The following is a 6,000-nucleotide window of genomic DNA, read 5'->3' as shown; positions in this document are numbered from 1 at the left end:
ACCATCCAGCAAACCCGTCAGTCGTCTCATGTCTGGCATTCCATCTGCCAGCCTCCACCTGGTCTACTTTTCATCTTAACTGCCTGCCCTGTTGCTGATTTTGGGCTCAGCCTCACTAAACATTGATAACAGGAGCAAAGGAGGAAGTCAAGTCATATATAGTCATATTTGATTTAAATTCCAAGATCACAAATGTATTCAAATTATCCCATATTTTCCTTAAAGGGCTTTGTGTCTCTGTCACAATCATAATTTTTTAACGACCCACTCAGCAACCACTCATTGACATGAAGGACCATAAAATAAACACAAAGCAACAAGCAGAAGTTTGACTTTGTTTTGCCACACCCTTCCTCCACTTCATATGCACACATCCAAAATCTCCAATTAACACATGCAGAGAGATTCACATGAAGACATGCACACCCAAACACACACACACAGGTCCCAGCTCGTCTCAGCCGACACAGAAACAAAGGCTGATTGCTGCATTCTTCTCATACGTCAGCTAAACGTACAGATAGCTGTCTTTACAGCATCCCAGAAAAAAACGCAAAGAAGAAATAAATAGTTCCAGACAGCTCAGCCAGAACAAGCGACGGGGCAATCTAATGAATTGCCCAATTATGTGAAACAGTGTCATAATCATTAAGTTGCTTCGAGACAGTTCTGACTTTCAGCAACAGGCAGAAGAAACGATGCAGGAAGGTTCTGAGTCAGGTTTGGAACTTTAACGACAACACATGATCTGTGGCTTGTTGAGTTACAGCTCATCACAAATACAACTGTGGGACACATTTTCAAATGCAAATTAGTCAACGTATGGATTATAGATTACAAGTATAAATGTATGTAATTTAGCACACGCTGTGCATTTTATTTCATTGCATGTCAATTAGATACGTTGTCAGAAAGAGTAGTAGCAGTGCATCGAGAGAAGAGATGAGTGGGCTCTGTCCTACTAACCACTCAAAGCACTTTTACAATACAAACACATTCACCAGTTCACACAGACACAATCATACACTGATGATGGAGGCTAAACTGTGGCCTGATTCTAAACCTGAGCCACAGCCGGCCCCTTGGTGACCTAACAGCCTGTGCAGAGCAGAAACTAATGTTGAGGTGACGTTACCTAAACAGACAGCACTCACAAGTCTGTTCAGAGACTCCTGTCTCTTGATTGGTTGTAGCAGCCATTATTTTAATTGCTTAGAAATCTTAATTATTTCCTATGACAAACATTAAAAGTGACAGAAAAACTCATATATAGATAAATGGTGGCTGCATTACGGGAGGTCCTGCTATTGTACATGCTGGTTTACTGTCACTGTTACCAGTTACTGGGACACTTACTGTGATTAAGTCTGTCAACCAGTCCAGAGTCTTAGTCTTCATCTTAGTGAGGTGTTGGCCCGCCAGGACAGCTGCAGCACTGCTCATCATAAATTCTTTAGGTCCGTTGACTGCTATGAACAGCATAAGATGTAGTATGTGATGATTGACTGGTATTAATGTCTATATGATGTGAAGAATGACCAGAGCGCGTGCAGGGCGGAGTGGAGACAACTCCATGTAATCAGGGAGGTTGGTTATCAAAAAATAAGCAGCCTGTCCATCCCTGTGTGTGTGTGTGTGTGTGTGTGTGTGTGCGTGTGTGTGTGCGTGTGTATGCTGGGATTCCTCATTGTCCTGAGCCCTGTAAGACAAAGGGTTAAGTAAATGTTTGGGGAAGATAAGGCCACTCACCCTGACAGGCAGCAGGCCCTGAAGCCCAGGGGGACCCAGACCCACACACACACACACACACACACACACACACACACACACACACACACACACACACACACACACATTCTCTATATTACAATCATCTATCCTTCATTTTCTCTGTCTTTAATACACACGTATTTATATTTGACTCCTGGAATTACCATTTTCTCTTCACCCAGTAAATCACCCAGGGAGTGTTTGACGTGCAGCATCACACGTGCAGGCTGCAGTTCTCGGTTTGAACTGAGAAAGTGTTTGGTAGGTCGGTTAGTTTCTGTCTCCAGCAGCAAGTCTGGAAAACACAACACACTGAGTATTTTACGTCCCCTTGGTGAGGGCTTTAGTGTTCAGAGACACAGCTCAGCCTTACATCACAGCTCTCTGATAAGAATGTAAGGGGGCTGAGGGCTCACACTGCTGTGTGTAGTGAATCATGAATTCTTGACCTTTGATGTCTTAAGCCATTTTGGAAAATGTCCTTGTGGTCTTTGGCAAACTCATGCTCCCAAGTAAGACAGTAGAAACCATCTGAAACGACGCAGTCCATCCTGTGCTTTTATAAAGTATATTTACTTTTATTTCTGTGTCACCTTCTTTAATTCACATAAGAGAAACAATCACATTTACATATTGGTTGTCTTGTTTTTTTTAATGCTGACATCAACATTTTTCAAGACAGAAAAAACAAACTGCCTGAACATACCCGGACCCTGACACACACAGCTCTGCAGAGAAGTGTTTTTGTGTAGGGGTAATAGTTGGTTTATCTTGGCCTTTGTTGTCTGCGGGGTTGCACTGTACTTGATTGGTACTTAAAGGGAACAGGACACAGAGAGCACAAGAACCAGGGGGTCAGTTGGGGTCCATAGGTCATTTTTGCCCCTGGGTCCAACGACAGGTTAATCCAACCCTGCATGTAACTTACAGCCTCGCTGAATCGTAATAAAGATTCAGATGATCTTAGCTCTTTGCAGTCATCAAGTTATTTTTCAGGCCTAACTCTTCAATCTTTTTGATTGTGTGGGGGAAATGGGCTTTCAAAGAATTGGAAACCAAAACTATGAAATCACTGCTTGCATGTATGAGCTACAAGGCCTCAGAATGACAGACTGTCCATTTATCATTGTCATACTTGCTTGGCTTTTAGCGGCTGTTGCGGTGATGTACAGGTCTTCTGCAACCAAGGAGGGCATTTTGGTATACAGAGAGACGTTTGGTTTTGTAACAAATTAGCCATTCGAGTAAACAGTTCATTTAAGCCCCACAGCAGAAATGTAGAGCCGTCAAACAGTTTACGAATCCCCATTCTTTCACTGTGCCCGCATGAGTGAGAGAACAGAAGCCGAGGGAGAAAATTCTCATGGGCACAAAGAATACTGAAAAAGGAGTTGCTTGTCATTTTGATAGTTCCTGAACAGACTGGATCCAGTGTGCAAATAATTCTAAAGATTTGTTGTATTTTCAGATAATTTAGCCAAAGTTCAATATTATTATATCTATTATTAAGTTATTTAATAGTGTGGCAGTATTGTCAGATGTGGTTAACTTGGGGTAAAAGTCTTGTTACACCAGCATTTAAAACAGCAAAATAAATTAATTTCAATAGAAGTGCAATAATCTGTGGATTTGCCCCAGGGGTAAAAGGAACTTCATCCATAGATTTCAGAGACTGCTGAAGGAAACAAAATCTGTTGTTTGAGCAATTGCCCCAAAACCACATATCGTTATCTATTCAATCTAGTGGCCATGGTAAAGGAGGAAGTCAGGTGATGTTACACAGTAGACTGCTGTTTGTTTCCCACTTCCGACTCCCCGGAAAAAGGACGCAGCAGAGAAGTTGAGCCAGAGAGAGAGCAGCAGTGGTTGAGTGACATCTACAGTGAATGAGAGAGAGGAATCACCAGCATCAAGTGACTCACTGGCTTACATTTTAGGAGTTAGCTCACCAGATGATAGTTGACCAGCTAACCACGTAGAGTTACTAGGACCTGATGATGGCCTTTGACGAATGACAGTGTCCTATAAGTTAATAATATAAGTCAAAACACTGTTGCAGAAGCGGTCTTGGTTGTCCAACTCAGTAATACAAAGCTTCTGTATCAATCGACAGCAAGTTCTCCCACGCCATCCAATCACCTCACTGATCATCTTTCTTCCCAGACTATGAGCTCATGAGGTTTCCCCCCACATCACAATAACTCAAGCAGCCTTCTTGTTACAATGCCACCCACTCACTGTGGAGCCTCGACACACTCACTTATTAGTGACCACTGATCGCTGCTCCCTCTCTCTCTCTCTCTCTCTCTCTCTCTCTCTCTCTGTCTCTTTCTCTCTCTGTCTCTCTCCCTCCCTGCTGGGCTTTATCAGCGGTCCTGGTCAATGTCCTACTATCATGTCTCGATGTGATTTATGTCACAGGCTGTGAAGTCGACTTATCTCCCCCTTCTCCCAATTCTCTCAATCCTCTCCCCCTCCCCTCTTCCACCTTCTCCACCTCCTCCACTGCCCCTTACAGAGGGGATGGCTCCCTCTGTCTCAGCCAGCCTGTCCATCCACCTGTTGTGTATTTGTGGGAAAATTATTAAAGTGTGTTTACAGGTCCCCTGGAGTACTACTGCATATGACTGTATCTGGCACCACTAATAAAGCTGCCACATATACTGAGGTAATCAAAGGTATAAAAATGTGGTTTGACTACATGAGAGTATAACTATCTCTACATATTCTGCACACTGAGTTTGTCTTCTCATCCTGTTTGTGAAGGGAATCATCTGAACATCATTTCACATGTTCAAAATACTATTGACCTCTATATGAGCCTTTTTCCATGTGTGTGTGTGTGTGTGTGTGTGTGTGTGTGTGTGCGTACTCATCCAGCCATGTTTCCCATCTTCATCTCTCCTTCCTCTGGGCTTTGATGTGCTTTTAAAGTGGCCCATGCTCTTTCTGCTTTCCCTCTCACTTGACAATTGTTTATTAGTTTTGAAATGGTCTTAAAGGGCCTTATGTGTCTCTCAATGGCATACTTGAGGAGAGAATAACTGGCTTTGAAACAAAGAGAGAGGCAAACGATAGGAAGCGGAGGAGAGGCAGAAAAAATGAAGGCGCACAGCAGAAAACTGTTTATGGGTTTTTATCTGGGATATTATGGTGCTGTTTGCTGGGCTGGATAAGCATGCCTGAGGAATGGCTAAAAAAAAAAGAGAAGAGAGAAGAGTGTGAAAGAGAGAAGGAGGAAAAGAAATACATACAAGGAGAGAATGAGTGAGGGAGATGTCAGACCACCCAGGTGTGCTGCTCCTCTCAGCTTCAGGTTTGATCATGTGACTCAGCATCCACAGCACTATGACTCTGCACTTGGAACAGAGGGTTGACATGTACATCGTGTCTTAATGATAGAGTCCAATGCTGCATGTCTTGTTACGTTCAGCTTGGATTCATCTTCAGTTACGGAACTGAGCTCGAGAAAAACGAGGCTCCACTTCCGGGTTTGCAGTTCCTTTCTGAGCAGCCAATGAAAGTGTACAGATTTATCAGTTCGTTCTGCCTCCTCCCGCTTGAGTCAACATGGAGCAGGAATTAGAACAAAATGTCCACTTTTATTTGATGTCTCCCTGCACGCCTGATATGTTTGTGTTGCATTTGGACATTGAAACACACACCCATGTGAATCAATAGTGTGTTTTTCCTGATTCCGTCAGTAGTCCAGTCAAGAATTATGTCCATATCCAACAAATTTATACTTCAGCAACTTTTGAATAACAGAAACTTCAGAGTATCATATGAAATCATCAAAATGTGTCAACAGCCAGACCACTGAGCAGTCAGATCACAAACAGTCATCAGTCCTGCAGGATCCTGATAACAATCCACCTGAGTTACAATAATGTGACAAGGACCAATAAATGTCCATCCATTTTCGGTAACTGCTTATCTCTATGAGGGTCATGGGGGGCTGGAGCCTCTCCCACCTGGTTCTGGACCAGCCTGGACCTCTAACAATACTAATAGACATATTATTGATGTGTTGTTGTTTTTTTTTGTTGTTTTTTGTGCAAAACATTCTCAGAAGCATTTGTTGACCATTTGACAAAAAAGCATTATTATTGTAAGTATTCTAAACTATGCACAAAAAATGAGGAAATGTATTAATTTATTAAAGACTCCACTCTAATCTTGTGTTTTAACTTATTTTTAATATGTTCTAGGTATGTGATTATAAATTAC

Source organism: Larimichthys crocea, chromosome XV, assembly GCF_000972845.2.
Source record: "Larimichthys crocea isolate SSNF chromosome XV, L_crocea_2.0, whole genome shotgun sequence".
Lineage (NCBI taxonomy): Eukaryota > Metazoa > Chordata > Actinopteri > Sciaenidae > Larimichthys > Larimichthys crocea.
This window is presented reverse-complemented; position numbering follows the sequence as displayed.